The sequence below is a fragment of the Rutilus rutilus genome (genome assembly GCF_951802725.1).
Source record: "Rutilus rutilus genome assembly, chromosome: 4".
Taxonomy (NCBI): domain Eukaryota; kingdom Metazoa; phylum Chordata; class Actinopteri; order Cypriniformes; family Leuciscidae; genus Rutilus; species Rutilus rutilus.
Genome location: NC_140212.1, coordinates 35,602,588 through 35,620,351, shown reverse-complemented (window position 1 = coordinate 35,620,351; position 17,764 = coordinate 35,602,588).

The following is a 17,764-nucleotide window of genomic DNA, read 5'->3' as shown; positions in this document are numbered from 1 at the left end:
GCCATCTCGGCACGAGGCTCTGGAATGGGATGTATTATTTATAATATTTATATTCGTTGCAGAGCTGATAATTACGGCCCTTTTAAATGAACACTGGACGAGTCATTTGCTCAGCCATAAAATAAGTGATTCTTTCAAAATTCCCTATAAATGTATTAATAATTCCCTTTGAGCTAAATTGACCTGTTTCCCTTACAGTACCAATGCTCTTGCCTTTACGTGATGATGAAAATGGGTTAGGCCTATGGCATGTTGTCCAGCCTGTGGCCAAGTACCTCAGCAGTACACTCTTCAACCTACTATGTAAATGCAAAGGCTTGGGCGGGTTCCAAAACAGCTGGACTGCATTTCAATTAGAGTTAGCTGTTGACAGCGTTGACAGGCTTTCTTGGCTTGGCTCCAATCGGAAGTGCTTGTTGGTGAGTCTCCTTCTCCCTTGGAGATATGGTTCAGGGACAGGGCGCAGACGGCTCACGTGTTGAGAATTTTTCCTTTAACGGATTGCTTAGATGCAGGGTATCAAGTGACCGGGGAGGCACTGACAAAGGTTCTTCTCAGCGATTTATATCAGAGGAATGATCATTTGCTGGTGGACACTCTAAACGGGCCAGATACTCCCATAGGGAAATTGGTGTTGGAGAGTTAAAGGGGGGGGTGATACATTTACATTTACATTTATTCATTTAGCTGACGCTTTTATCCAAAGCGACTTACAATTGCTATATATGTCAGAGGTCGCACGCCTCTGGAGCAACTAGGGGTTAAGTGTCTTGCTCAGGGACACATTGGTGTCTCACAGTGGATTCGAACCCGGGTCTCTCACACCAAAGGCATGTGTCATCCATTGCGCCACACCACCCCACACCCGCCACACCACCCACACCACCCACACCACCCAACACTCAGTTTCAGTCAATCTCATGTTAATCTTGAGTACCTATAGAGTAGTATTGCATCCTTCATATCTCCAAAAAGTATTTATAGTTTTATTATATTTATAAAAGAAAGATAGGCTGTACTGAGTCTTTCCGGAAAAAAAACGAGCGCTGTGTGCCGTGTGAGCGGAGCTAAAGAATCACGAGCGCTGTTCACTGTTTACGTGCTGTGCTTACGCGCCGATAGCTAACAACACACAGTCATTTGAAGCAGTTTTACTCACAGCCTGCAGTTCCAACACACGACCGTGAACCTTTATCGTTGGGACTTCTCCATCCTTAATAGGTGCGATATCACCACCTATCTGCCAAATTTAGAACAACATGTCACAATCCCCACCAGAATGCAGAATACACTTGACCCCAGACGCATATATTTCAAAATCATGCCCACCTTTCGGCTGCTCTGATCACAATGTAATTTTGTTACTGCCAAGATACAGGTCACAATTGAAAACGGGGGAACCCATAACACAATGCATTAGAGTATGGAATAAGGAGGCAGCCAAATCTTTAAGGGGCTGTTTTGAATTAACAGACTGGGATTTGTTTTTTAATGATAGTGACAATGATTTTAACTTTCTAACAGATTTTATTCTGTGAGGATTGTAGCGACTGAGACAAATCAGACACAATTATTTGCCATATGCACACACAAATCTTTAAAAACTTCCATCCGAGAGCAGGGTCCCAACCCCCCAGGCGGGCGAAAGGGGCCTGGTTGCCATGGCCGCGATCAGATAGGATGTTAGACATAGAATGCTAACAAGTAACTAACTCTGCCACAGATATCAGAACAAACTCTCCTGCATTCATTTATTGATGAACTGACTAACATGAAATGAACATGCATTCCAGAAAATACCATGTTTGGTCTCGATAAATTGGTACTTTGAAGATCGAAATGATTGGGGGGAGGAGATAAAAAAGGATGAGGGAACTGGAGAAGGAGTTTAGGAGGAAGGCCAAGCTGGCTAAGATTGATTATAAGAACAAGCTGGCTAAGATTGATTATAAGAACAAGGTGGAGCAGAAGTTAACTTCTGGGAATGCGAGGGAGGCAACATCATGATGGGTACAACATTCAAGCCTGCAGGGGTTGCCTGCCCAGACCCAACTCTTACGGAGAAATTGAACGTCTTCTTCACCCATTTCAATGGGGGAAGTACAACACCCACCTGGCCCCCCCCAACCCCCAGCTCCAAGCTCCAACCTCCAACCCCTCTTTATTGACGAGCAGCTGGTGACCTCCACACTGCGCAGAGTCATTCCACACAAGGCCTCTGGCCCTGACAGGCTTAGAGGCAGGGTGCTGAAAGAATGCTCCACTCAGCTAAGTGGCGTTCTCACCAGGCTGTTCCAACATCTCCTGGACTCTGGGTGTGTCCCTGACCAGTGGAGGGAAACCACCATCATTCCAATCCCCAAAAAGACTTCAGACCAGTGGCACTAACATCTGTGCTGTGCAAATGTATGGAGAGGGTGGTCTGTAACCTCCTATCAGGCATGGTGTCAGACAAGCTGGACCCATTCCACTACAGGGCAGGATGTGGTGTGGAGGATGCAAGCCTCACACTTTTAGACACTGTCAGTAAAAACCTGGGCTCAGCCCATCCACACACCAGGATTTTATTCATGGACTTTTCCTCAGCTTTTAACACTGTGAGCATTGAGCAAACTTTTACATCACCTCTCTGATCTTCAAGTTCAACTAACACTGACTCTGTTAACTTAAAGTTTTCAGCTGGACAGACAACAACAGGTGTCTTTAAATGGGGTTAATAAACAAACTCCAGCTGGTCCAAAACTCAACAGCTAGAGTTCTTACTAGAAACAGGAAGTATGACCATATTAGCTCGGTTCTGTCACACTGCATTGGCTCCCTATTAAACATTCCATACATTTTAAAATCTTGCTACTTACTTTCAAAGCACTAAATGGTTTAGCTCCCCTGTACTTGAGGGAGCTCTTAACGCCATACACATAATTCTCATTGAGTCCTCCATCTACCTGATGCCCTACAACAAACACTAAGGTTTCCAACAGCAGCAGTAAACATACTAAACCCTTCATTCTTCACTGATGTTTGTTTCCAGCTCTTGCTCTGTCATCCTCACAGCCAACCCCCTGTTCCTTTTGTAGTGTCCTGATTTACTGTCTTTTAACACAATATCAATTTCTATAATTCTATAATAACACAATATCAATTTCTATAATTCAAATCAGTTAAATAATTGTTGCATAAACTAGGTCAGCTAGAACAAGGAACACTTCCTATAACACCTGATGTACTTGTTACATCTTTAGCGTTTATACGCCCGTATAAATATCATTAATTATTATTCATAACGAATTATGATCAATAATTAATAACTTAATTATTTTCAGAATTTACTGTAGCAGAATCAATAGTATGATTAGTTTATCAGTTTATCCAATGAACAGAAAGCATAACCAATTATTAACTCTAGGAAATATAATATCTTCCTGACCAAGGAAGAATAATCCCAGCTAACAGTAAATTAAGAAATAGCTAAATCAAGGGTAAAAGCATAGGTAACTTAGATCGAAGTTCAAGACAATAAATTCGTAAGCAGATAACACAAGTAATCTCTTTTCAAATACAAACAATACTTTATTGATTATATAGGCTACTAACACATAAAGCTAATATCTAACACAAACACACGCACACACACACATTCATACGCGTTGCAGGAAGGGATAGAGTGAGGAAAGAGTGGGTTTAAGAGTGAGAGGATGAAATCTCAAGATTCCATATGCACTTTAGACATGACCTGAACGAACCATCAAACATTAATTTAACCCTTCTATCGTTTTAAGCAGGTTATTAAATTTATATCAATACACCAGTTCAGCTTTTAGTCTGGAGGTTACTTGCTTGTCTTTTGCGTTCCTTTTTGGGAATTCCCTTTGTTGCGTAAAAGGGGGTTTCCTTGGCTGGTCTCCTTGTGCCTGGGTCTGCGGCGGCCAGTCACGTGGTGTGCTGGAGCTGCTGGCGGATGGATGAAAGTCTTTGTCTGAAGCTGGTTTTGCCGTCGAATCGGGACCGAAACTTTGCCGCAAAACTTAACTTAGAACCGAGACTCACAACGAAAGGAAAGAAAATTGAGGCGAGAGTGTTTAGATGGCTTGAATGAAGCTGTTTAACCCATCTTCTGATCTTGATTTGGGTTCTTTCATCTGCGCATTTACATGGTTACTAGTCTTGAGAGAGAGACTTCTTTCGAGAGCGAGAACAGAGAGAGAGCAGCACACAGATCGAGAGAGAGCTTTGTTTCGTGTCTAAGATTTTAAACTCAAAGTTTGTCCCCCCTCCTGAAGAGATCGGACCAATTAGACACTGGCTTTGTTTGTCTCATCGTAAATCATGCATTATCTGGGATCTCCTTACTTTCCAAGCTCTAGCAGAGAGTTCAGAGGCCACAGTTTAGACATCATTACTAATATAAGAATACGAAACATTTTACACAGATTTCAATCAAGCCATCTTTTGAATCACGAGCATACGGTCATGCTGACAGGATGCACGACACACTTTCATTCACACACCCAGGGCTTGACATTAACTTTTTTGCTCACTAGCCAATGTGGCTAGTGGTTTTCCAAAGTTACTAGCCACACAGCATTTTTACTAGCCACATTTTTGTTGTTGTAAAATTACCTGATAAAAGTTGACTGTGGCGTGCTAAAATTTACTTGAACTAGATTTACAACCCATTTAAATGTAAAACCACTGTACACAACCAAATCAAGACTACATAAATATCATTAGCTCTGATAAGGTTGTGTGTAAAGCTTTTTTTTTTTTTAATAAAACCATGTATTATGTATTATGTCGCCACATAGCTCCACCGCCATACGACGTACCTCCAGCAGGGCAGCTAGCTGTCTCTTCGTTTGTGTTGTCGTCACTAGCGCGCAAGCGCAAGGCAACACTGTGTGCATGTACTCATTAGGGCTGTCAAAATTGCTCAAAAATGACGTTCGAATATTCCCTCTAAAAAAACACATAAAACCCTGCGTCCCAATGTGCATACTATCCACCCTATCTGCCCTAAATAGTATTGACAATTAATAATGTCACATACTATTTAGGATGGATAGTATGCATAGCCTATATTCGAACTATTCGAACATCTGGTTGCGCATTTTGTCAATTACGCGCATTACGTCAATAACAGGACACATTAATACAAAGAGACATAACTACTTGCATAGGTAGTTTATTTAAGTTTAAACATAGGCTATTTGACAACGTATTATACCTACACAAAAACAAGTAAATCAAATGGCCAAGACCGCAGACCTCACTCTCGCTCGCTCGCACTCGCAGGCTCTCTCTCTCTCGCCCTCACCCTCATGCTCATGCTGCATTCACACCAAACGCGAATAAAGCGTCTGGCGCGAGTGATTTTAATGTTAAGTCAATGTAAAGACGCGTTTACGCGCGTCTGGTGGTCTTGCGGCGCGAATGAGGCGTCACGCTCTCTGCGCATAACGGTTTAAATGAACAACAACTATAAGCAAATGTTGAGTGCTGATCAAGAGTTTTGTGCAAGCAATTTAAGGTCGCGACTCTTATATAGCAGGCTTCATTCAGCGATTGAAATAAATGTTATTAACATCAATTGAAGTTTTACAGTATATATAACCGACATTGAACGCTCCGAGCGAGCTGTGCTAAACATGAACTTTTCCTTGACATGAAACGGCAAATAATCAAACCAGTGGAAGCCTGCAGCAGTGCATGAAACTGCTGTATCTAACCTACCTTATTCATGCAATATCTATTCAGTCAGTACAGTAGGCTACACTTTAGTAATGTTTCTGTTTAACGCTAACGCTTCTTCCTGTTACCTGTCCCTGACCCCTCAGGCAGCGCGCCCACTCGCAAAACAGACAGCCACGCCTCTGCTACCGCGGGCGTTTTCCCACATTCGAATATTCATTTTTACCTTCAAAATTCTTTTTTAAAAAACTATTCGAATATATATTCGAATTTAGAATATTCGTTGACAGCCCTAATATGCATGGGAGTTCAGTTGTAGTGTCACACTTATTTCAGATGCCTTTTGAAAAGACTACAATTATTCAACCCGCCAAAGTGGCTAGTTGGAGTGACTATGTTACCCGCCACGAGCAAAATCCACCCGCATTTGGCGGGTTGGCGGGTGTTAATGTCAAGCCCTGCACACACCTAAGAGTTATAACAATCACATGAATTATATGGGATCAAAACATATTATCTTATTAAAATATGCATATAAGTGGTAGAAACAACACAGGATTAGGTAGTTGCATGATTGTTTGATAATGAGTCCATTGAAAATTGTTCTTGAATGGTTTTATGTATTTTGATATGTAAAAATCTCAGTTCTCGTGGTTTTTAAGAGAAAAGAACTCTCTTTGTTCATTCAGAGGTCCCAAAGGGGGAGGGGTCAGGAATGTTGTGGGGTTCCGGCGACATCTGGTGATATCTTGACAGAGCACTGAGTTGTGCCATCTCTGAACCGATCCGTCTTGCAAACTATCAAAGTTGGCCAATAAAAAGTCGTTGGTCCGCGGACTTTCTGGCGCCTGTTGGTGATTTAGGGCTCTGGGGTGAGTTTTATGGATTTTGATAGGTAACGTCTCTTTGTGTGTAACGTTTATGGGCTTAAGACAGCCCTTAGGTCACGGGTATTTCTTGCTGAAATCTGTTTGTCTCTCGTGGGACCTTGGGTCTCACGTCATCTCTTAACCAGTCAGTGTTTCGGCACAAATCTAGCGTTGACCAGTTAGTGCTGGGGGCTCTTTTAAATAGCCAGACTGGTCGGCGCCTGGACTCAGTGACGAGATTGATGAGGATACGGAGTCCTGACCAAATCTTCCTCTTTGTTTGGCAGGAAGTGGAAAGATTGAACTAATTTTCTGGAAGAAGATTAGTTGGTGGTTGGTTCCTTCTCATTGTCGCTACACATCATAAGAAGAATGGCATCTACGCTAATATTAATCTTTTTGTTTATCCCAAGGTTACCGCAGTCAGCCGGATCCGGGCCGATCCTAGGTCAGATGGAGGACCTACACTTAGACACGACCACAACGCATCCCTGAATGTCAGCAGAGATTGTGTCAACTAGACTCTCCCCTGTGAAGGCCTCATCGACACGACAGCCATTGGCACTGATCCTCAACAAACTCGTCTCCATACCGGCGTCTCCATACCATATGACTCTGATCTTCAACCAGAAGGAACTGGATAAATGTTCTGAATGTTCTTATCTAATCTGACTTCTGACCTGTAATGCTGCCTGAATCATAATCATACACTGTTTGTTTGTTGGCCTGTCACCTGATGATGGAGTTTTAGTTCCTTTAGGTCACTGGCTTGCTTAGTTGGGGACACTTATTATTCTTGCTTTGACAACATTCTATAAGAACTGAACTGAGCTGGACGATGACATCACTGTTTTCTCCAGAGCTGCTGTACAGATAAATTAATTAAATGAATAACTAATGATTTTTACCATGGAAATGAATCAACACTGAACTAACTTAAGCTGGACAAAGACACTATTTTCTTCTAGACCTGCTGGACAGCCGAAACTAGGGTTGCCAACTCTCTGAAATGAAAATAAGGAACGGGGGGACACGCCCCCGTGACACGCCCCCGGACACGCCCCCCAAGGAATAATTAAAAAAAAAAAAACTCCTGAAATGATGACTTCTGGTGAATATTGTGGAAACTAATTGATATATTTAGATAAATATATTTAATACATTGTAGCATATATATAGAAGAGCTGATCTGCCGATCGTGCTGTGATTTCTTTACTAACGGAGGGAAGACGCCGACCCACTGGATTAATGTATTAGGCTCTATTTCGCTAAGGAAAGTGCTTATTTCATTAACGCTTGTGGCCTTGTCCACAAACTAGCGTTTCGAGAAATTGGTCGCTGTTTGTTGATCTGGCACTGATCCTTTTTTATTTTTTTTTTTTTATTTTTTTTATTTTTTTTATTTTTTTTTATTTTTTTTTTTCTCTCGGTGCGGGACGCGGTTTGATGTTGCGTGGATCCCTCTTTCTGCTTCGTGGTGTCGGGCTGGGCAGCGCTCTGTGAAAAGAGTTGGAGTACCACAAGTCTACACGTCAGCAAAGAAACCTTCATATTTTATTTTGGTTGTCGCTCAGCTGGACTTTGAAAGGACTATGCGGTTTGTTTCTTCTAATCGCGCAGCTCTGGTGGCATTTCTGGTTGTGATACTCTACCAGGGAAACATCGGCTACAGGTATGACTCAGACTTTTCGTTACATAACGATACATTCTCAATTTTAAAATGGACAAATTTGACGGGGATTGGTATATGTACAAACTTCAACGTTCTCTCGGACTGCCGTTTGAAGTCACTACTTTCAAACTTTGTGTACGAGGATTCCATAGTTTTTGCTCAAACAAATAAGGAGCCCAGCATCAAATGTTCCATTTGTTTGAATCTTTCTGTTGGAAATATAAGTGAAACAGTAAGGCGTCGGAGTTTTATAATTCTTATGTTACTGATATCAGGAAATGTATTACCAAATCCTGGTCCTTTTAATGACACTTCCCTAACGTTCAAAGTTCCTGCAGATTTTAAATCTAGATCAGGACTAGGTTTTATTCATTTGAATGTGAGAAGCCTGCTTCCTAAGTTGGACTTGGTGCGTATCTGGGCAAAAAATACCAGTGCTGATGTTGTAGTAATATCTGAAACATGGCTTAAAAAAACAGTTTCAGATAATGCCATAGACATTGATGGTTATACCGTTTATAGGACCGATAGACCAAAAAGGGGAGGGGGGGTAGCAATTTATGTTAAGGACAGTTTTGAAGTTTCTGTGTTGCTCTCTGAGTCAGTAGTTAAAAAATATGAATTATTAGCTTTAAATCTTATCGTTTCCAAGACTTTACATCTTACTGTTGTTGGTTGCTACAGACCCCCATCAGCTAGTACTGATGCCATTTCCTCTCTGATGCACTCGGTGTCTTCTTTGAATTATAAGGAGCTTGTTCTCCTCGGTGATTTTAATGTGAACTGGCTACAGTCAGTATCTGATTGTTTCAAAGCAATTTGTGACTCTTTAAATCTCTTTCAGCTAGTTGAGACATCTACTAGACCCAATTCGAAGGATCACAAAAAGTCCACATTAATTGATCTTATTTTCAGTAATTTGCCTCATAAGTACTCTTTGGCCTCTGTATTTGCTAATGATGTTAGTGATCACTGCGTCGTTGCTGTAGTCAGAGATACCAAATTACCCAAGCACAAACCACGTATTATCACTAGACGATGTACACGGCACTTTAATAAACAAGCCTTTCTTTTTGATGTAGCACGCTATGATTGGGACAGGATTTTTCTTATTCCCGATGTTGAGTCTGCCTGGAATTACTTTTATAATGGATTCTTATCAATCATCAACAGGCATGCACCTTTTAAAAAATTCCGTGTTAAAGGTAGGGATAATCCCTGGTTTTCTGAAGCCCTTTCTCTTCAAATTCGTGAGCGGGATGTGGCTTGGGCAAAAGCTAGACATTCGGATGTTGGCTCCGATTGGATCCGTTTTAGGCAGCTCCGGAATAAATGTACAGTGGCTATTAGAAAAGCAAAGGCTGATTATTTTATTGAAAAAACCACCATTAATTCAAATAATCCCAAGAAATTCTGGCAGAATATAAAACTGATATCAGGTAGTAAAAACAAGTCTAGCTTCCCATCATGTATAAAAATGAATTCCACTAGCATATCAGATAAAGAACTTATGCTCAATTGCTTTAATAAGCATTTTGTTGCCTCTGGGTTTCTATTTCAACCACTAAATCTTACAGGCTCTGATTCTGATTTTATTAATGCAGAAAGTCATCTAGAAAAGGAAGAGTTTAGATTTAAACAAATTAAGAGTACTGACGTTTATAAAGCACTCTGTCTGCTTGATATAAACAAATCTTCAGGTCCTGATTGTGTGGAGCCTGTGTATCTGAAACTGGCAGCAGATTATATTATACCTGCTTTAACTTATATCTTTAATCTTTCTTTAGACACTGGTGTTATTCCAGAAATTTGGAAATCAGCATTTGTTGTTCCTTTACTAAAAGGGGGGGATCCCACTATAATGAATAATTACAGACCAATCTCAAAGCTCTGCGTTTTATCAAAGATATTAGAAAGCCTTATTAGTGAACAGTTGACATGCTATTTGAACGTAAACAAAGTGTTGTCTATTAATCAATCAGGGTTTCGCAAAAAACATAGTACTACAACGGCTATTTTGAAAGTTTTAAATGATATTGTAGGGTCAATGGATAATGGTAAATTTTGTGCCTCGCTTTTTATTGATTTATCAAAGGCCTTCGATACAGTGGATCACGGAATCTTGCTGCACAGATTGAAGGTGGTTGGTTTATCAAGTCACGTTATTCCTTGGTTTAAAAATTATCTGAGTGGAAGAACCCAGTGTGTTCAAGCCGAAGGTAAACAATCTGATTTATTAGAGATTTCCAAAGGTGTTCCCCAAGGATCGGTGCTGGGGCCCCTTTTATTTACCATTTATATAAATAGCCTTGATTATGACATTCAGGATGCCAACTTTCATTTCTATGCCGATGATTCTGTTGTGTATAGCAGCGCTTCCTCTGGACAGCAAGCCTTGTCTAAGCTTCAGTCAGCCTTTGATATTATTCAGTTAAGGCTTCACAGTTTAAAACTTGTTCTGAATACTGATAAAACCAAGTATATGTTATTTACCAAATCAAAAAAACTTGAAAATAATTTAGTATCTCTTCAGACCTTTCAAGGTACAGTGATTGAATCAGTAAAAGAGTACAAATATCTAGGCATCATAGTTGATGATGCCCTATCTTTTAGTTCTCATATCACTCAACTGAAGAAAAAGTTGAAAATCAAGCTTGGGTTTTATTTCAGGAACAAGTTTTGCTTCTCTTTTAATGTAAAAAAGAAATTAGTCTCTGCTACTTTTCTCCCTGTTCTCGATTATGGTGATGTTGTATATCAATTTGCACCTTATTATCTTCTTTCTTCCTTAGATGCCGTTTATCATGGCGCTCTAAGGTTTATATCAAATTGTAAATCCTCAACTCATCACTGCACCTTGTACCATAGAGTAGGTTGGCCTTCTTTGTCTACCAGAAGAAAAACGCACTGGTACTTAATTATTTACAAAGCCATCTTGGGGTTGTTGCCTTCTTATCTCTGTTGTTTTGTGCAGCAGAAAATTATCAAGAACTATTCTCTTCGTTCGCAAAACTTTTATACTCTTTTTGTTCCTTTTGCTCGAACTGAGTTTGGTAAGAAGTCTTTTATGTATGCAGCGCCGTTTGATTGGAATCTCCTCCAATCTAAATTAAAATTAGAAAATCTACTGACTCTGGACCGGTTCAAATCAGTTATCCGGCAAATGGAAGTTGATCTAACATTATGCAATTGCTTTTAAGGTTTTTTTTTTTTTTTTTTTTTTTTTTTTTTTTTTTCTCTAATCTGTTTGTGTGATGTTTATCTGTGATGTAACTGAATGTATTGCTGCACATTTTGGCCAGGACACTCCTGTGAAAGAGATTTTTAATCTCAGAGAGCTCTTTTCTGGTTAAATAAAGGTCTAAAAAAAAAAAAAAAAAAAAAAAAAAAAAAAAAAAAAAAAATATTATAATACAACTTATAGGCCTATAGAATAGCAAAGTAGGCCTAATCAATATACAAGACTGAACCACATAAGTTAGATGTGAAATATAAAGCCTATCATGATCATTTTGCCAACAATGAACCATGGATTTGTTTAGTTTATAATACATTTTATTTTTAACTTAAACAAATACAACATCTAACATTCAAAACTTCTGTAGCCTTGTGCAAACTTATTCAATAGAATTAGACTTCTAGAATGTTCTTTCCAGTGCAAAAAAATATATTTTTAATTTAATTAGACAACATTTTAAGGAGGTGTAGTGCAAATATATTTATATAATTATACTTCCATTATAGTTAACTTTCTTTCCAGTGCAAAACAATAATATAAAAACATAAATAAAAAAAGCTAATAAAGAAAATCTAAAATATTGCACTCAAATACTGCATTCAAGCAATACAACACCTGTATGTAGGCCTATGCACATGGAAAATCTCACAGAAATAAATAAACCTCCAGACTAAGCACATTGTGCAGCTATTTTTTCCATGTGTACTTTTTTGATTTCTTTACAATGTTAGGCTAAACTTGTAATATCTCTTTTAATATAATCACTTTCTTATGAACTAATTTGAGTATTAAAATTACATAGCCTACCATATCAGCTGGAGACGTCTGACGGACAAGGAACCGTGACATCGCTCGGCCGTGTATTCATTGTCCCTCACGCATTCCAGCCACGGGTAGTCATTTTCCCATTCAATTCTATATTTTTGTGCTCTTTTCTTTTTCGCCGGCTGCTCGGAGGAAGTCATTTTTACATTTCCCGCTGTTGTCACTTGTCGTCATCGTTGCTACGATACGTGACTCACAATGACTGAAACGACCAATTAAAAGGGCATTCTCTGATGATGTTCCAAGATGTTAAAAACGCTACGATGATCATAGACAATCCGGGGGAGAAATTAGTAGCCTATCTACCGCACCGTCGGGGTTTTTTTTCACTGCACTGAATTGATTCTCAAAAATACGGAACAAAGTGCGTTCCGTATCAGTTCAATACGGAACAAGACTTTTATGTGTCAAATACGGAACGATTCCGTATTATACGGAACGGTTGGCAACCCTAGCCGAAACAAACTTTGTTGCATTATTTTCCTGTTATCACTGTAAAGATGCTTTGAAACAATCTGTATTGTAAAAAGCGATATATAAATAAAGGTGACTTGACTTGCCAGGGACATATAGGATTTAACCTTAATGCTAGGATAACGAAAGTTACAATCACTTTAGTTTTCAACATTATCAGTGGTAAAAGGAAATATTCTCAAAGCCTTTAAAGCAGGGAAAGTTATTTATTAAGCTAAATATTAAATATACAGACAGTAGAATGGAACAACATACTGAAAAGAAAAACTTAACTGTAAAAAATAATGCACTGCAGTGAAGGAGAGACTGTAAAAGCCTTTCTTGTAATATGAGGTTATGGACGGTGTACAGGAGTAGCAGGGTTAAAGCCTTTCTCCAAGATCAATTGTTCCCTTTCCTTCCTATACTCTGAGCAAAGTATTTTTAAACATGAGTGTAATACCAACATTAAAACCAGCTGATAGGAAACTGAAAGATAAGGCAAATGGTTGGAGATAAAGCGAGGGAGAATACATTAACATATTCTCCTCAATGCATGTTTAAACAATAGCACCTAGATTGTACATTATTATACTTTAATATAAAGTTCACCACAATTCAGTTCAGATTATAAACTGTCCGATGAGACCAAACATGACATACTTGCATGTTAGAAAATACTAGTAGATAAATAATGGAAAGCACATGTGTCCTGTGAAGCAAATGGAATGATGAAAATGATGAAATGATGTGTAATAAAACACCCTACTTAAGGGATAGTTCATCCAAAAATAAAATATCTTGAGGATTTTACTTGGCACCTTGTCCTTTGGCTGCTTGTGTTTAAAAAATCAATATATCTTCTTTATATGTTATTCTCTGTTTTCTGTAAAGCTGTGCAACAATGTGTATTTTAAAAGGTGATGTACAAATAAATTGAAATTGAATTGTAATATAAAATGTTTTGGATTAAAGCATCTGCCAAATTTATAAATCCAAAACCCATGAGAACCCATGACTAATAATTAACAAAGATAAAAACACAGCTCACTTTATGGTACTGTAAAACAAGCCAATATCAATGTTATCATTAGAGCATAAATCCACTTTCCCAAAATCTAGGGCATTCTTTTACATGAAAAGTTGTAAATCAGGTTAATAATTACATTTAACCTATTTTTACGTCATTAAATTTAAGTTGACGAGTTCTGTGCATTTATTCAGTTTTACATCTGTTGATACAGGATGCTGTTGCATGTGGAGAAAAATAACATTTAAATGAGTTTTGTGGATTCAACACGAGTTGAAATCTATCTGCTACATTTGTGGCATGATATCAATCACCACTGAAATAACTTTGTCAGGCACTTACTATCCCAGATAGCAAAATTTCATTGGCCCAGATCCGGCCCACACTTGACACTTTCATACTTGCGTGGAATGAGGCAGTCTGCTCAAGTTTGCTAGCCTGGAAATCCAGACCTAAATCTAAAAGATTAATGGTCTGGGATCGATGAAAATCGGCCAGTTCGAGGGGCGGCACCAAGCATGCATTTGAAAATCTCACTGCACGCAATTGGATAACACTACGACCAATCACAACAAGCCCCACGCTTAGCTACCAGTGGAGCTAAACTGGTAGATTCGAATTCTTACCGTATCTGGTCGACAAAACAGTAAAAACGTCCTTCTTGCAAAGGCACGATTCGAGCGTCTTCTGTTTCTCTTTTAGGGAAAAAGCCAAGTCTATCTCGTTCATTGTGGCTGCCAAAGCCGTTTCAAACAACTGCTATGTTTACTAATGACTTCGACGTCACAGCGCTGTCGTCATCTGTTTAGCTCGCCTCTGGCCCGCCTATATCAGATAACCCGCTGTGATTGGTGCAGCTCAGATTGAGGGGCATATTTAATGAGCTCCGTTGCTCGAAGCCAGAGTAACTCGCTGAGCAAATTCAACTTGTGCTCTCGCGAGAACTCTGGATTACCAGGGTACAAGTTTGCCAGATTTGGGCCACAATCAAGCCATAGCAATGCCGCATGTCAGCCATAAACAAAACAAATGAAGCAGAACTGGCCTACATCTGGGCAACAGGTTGTGACGGTGCAGTAAACTACATGGCTATGTTTACGTTTTATTTTCACTTTCACTTTTAATGAAAAGGGCGGAGTGACTAATTAAGACTAATTAACGGCGGAAAGGGAAATGAAGGCAAGGTATATATTACCAGGTGGAAAGAGGACACGTCACCTGGGTATGTTGGTTTTGACCTGTGAGAGTGAGTTAAGTTAGCGATTACCGTGTGGAGTGGACGATGTCCTGTGTTGTGTGAACTGAGGCGCATACTGTCTGTTGCGACGTGGAGTCTGGGGATTCCAAAGCGACGCACCTCAAAGACCGGCTGTTGTTAGTGAGCGGTTCACTCAACGAACAAGGTGTTAATTTCCTTTCCTTAAGAACCTGACGAGGTCCTGCCACACTCTCCTGTTGCGATTCCGTCTGCCAAATCTGGTCAGTGTGTTTGACGCACAATCACACACTACACTCATTCACACGCTTTCAGACACACACACGCATTCCATTCACATCCGCATATTTGTCTACTACATGTCCATGCTTTTTGATTGTTTAAGTTGAATGCATTATCGTTGATCGTTGATATATTTGAATTTTGTTTTTCACCCGCGATATGTGTATTCAATATGTTTTTTGCTCTTTCTCTTTTTTTCTTTATATGAAAAGTTTGGCGTGAATATGGACACTCGAATCTGCCAGTGTGGACGCCCAGTTAGAGTGTGACCAGTAGTGATGTTACGTTCATGAACGAATCGTTCTTTTTGAACGAATCTTTTAGGTGAACGAATCGTTCTCGTTCACGTAATCCATTGACTCATATTTCTCGTTCACTGAAATTCCTCCCTCCACAGCCGCGCGGCGCTATTACAGCGCATGCGCAGCTCAGTGAACCGGGTAGCTCTGTGTTTTCAACCTGTCAAGAATGACTAAACCTCAAGCCAATAGCGTTCGAGTATGAGATGTGACGGAGCATGTGATTTGTTGGATGTAGTGAACGAATACGCCCTTCACTGACTGTGACCGAGTTGCTTTTGAGTCTGAACGAGAGAGAGAGATCTTCTCGTGAACGAACTGGTACATGTCCTTCGTGAACGAAAAGAACCAGTTGTTTGAACGATAATGATGGCGAACCGATAGTGCTGGGTTTGTGTAGTTAGCATATTTGCATCAAAGAAGGAAATTTACACTTTACCATTGTAATGAAAACAGTTTAATAACGCAAGCATGGTTAAATATAGGCTAACAAATACAAATTAACATTGTCATTTTGTACTTGACTGTTTACTTGATTTAAATTTACACTTCTCTTTACTTGCTTTTCTTTTCTTTTGTTTGTGTGTTTTAGACTTAGTTTTGTGGTATTTTGCACTTTGAAAAATGTACTTTACTACTTGTGTTCATTTTGTATTATCAAAAATGAATTAATTACGTTTTATTCATGTCATATGCACTTCTCTAAAAACTAAAACAAACCAAAAAATATGACAGTATTGGTTAGGTCTCATTTGCGTAACGTCAGCAAATAGCATTTCAGTTCGGGCTGTGAAGGGGCATGTAATTGGTTGGATCTACTGAACGAATACGCCCATCACTGACCGAGATCGCTCTGTTTCGAGTCTGAACGAGAGAGAGATCTCGTTCGTGAACGAATTGATCAAACTGGTACATTTTGTTCGTGAATGAGAGTACTGGGTAGATCGGTCATTTAGCATGTGATTCAATCTCATTCAAAGCGCAGTTATAGGTGTGCATATAATTGTTTATCATATTTAACATACATAACATAACTCAACATTTAATATAATCCCAGATTTATGAATGTGTATGTCTGACCAAACAATTAAAATGTTAATTATGCAAGAAAACCTTGGTTTGGTCATCTGCACCTCTTATTTAGACTTATTTTATTAATTTAGTAAATAAGGCACAAATTTTAACAAAGCCAAATCAGTTTTTTTGTAACAAGTAAATACGTTCGTTAAAACATATCATAAAATACACTCTTTTTTGCCACCTGCTGTAGTATGTATGTAATAGGAAGAAATTGTCACTGAACGAATCAGTGAACGAATCTGAACAAATCATTTTGGTGAATGAACTGAAAATGAACGAGTCTCTGGAAAGAATCAAAATTTCCACCACTAGTGACCAGTATTACCCAGTTTTTGTTTGAGTATTGTTATGTGATTGTGTGAATACTGATATTGAACTCCTACGTTGAGAACAATACATATATTTGTGTGCTTATTTTTTTGTTTTGTTTTCTAAATCAGTAACTTTTTGAATTATATGATGAGCATTAAGTAATAAATTATTACACTGAATCCTATTTTGAATAAATTTTTTCTTTTTTTGTGTAATCAGTGGTTTTCTTTGCTATCCTGGGTTGTTTGATTTTTGTCCGTTTTTATAAAACTGTCTGGCGCCCAAATTTTTTTTGTAAAATAAATAATTTAAGTTTAGGGCACCCACCACTGTTACAAGGTTATTTTAATTCTGGCCCAGATCTAAAACCTTGCTCTGGCCCACATACTACAGGGAATGATGGCACTTGAGCGGTCCACTCCTGTTTGCCAGATATGGGCCACAATCGAGCCATAGCAATGTCGCATGTCAGCCATAAACATAACAAATGAAGCAGAACTGGCCCACATCGGGGCAACAGTTAATTTTAATTCTGACCCAGATCCGGACCAGATCTACTGTAATACCTTGCTCTGGCCAACATACCGCATGGAATGATGGCACTTGAGCGGTCCACTCCTGTTTGCCAGATTTGGGCCACATGCAAGCCACAGCAATGCCGCATGTCAGCCATGGAAAAAACAAATGAAGCAGATTTTGGATAAGTTGATTTTAATTCTGGCCCAGATGAAACACCTTTCTCCGGGATGAGGATGAAGGCACTTGAGTGGTCAAGCAAGCAAGCCTTAGCAATGTCACAT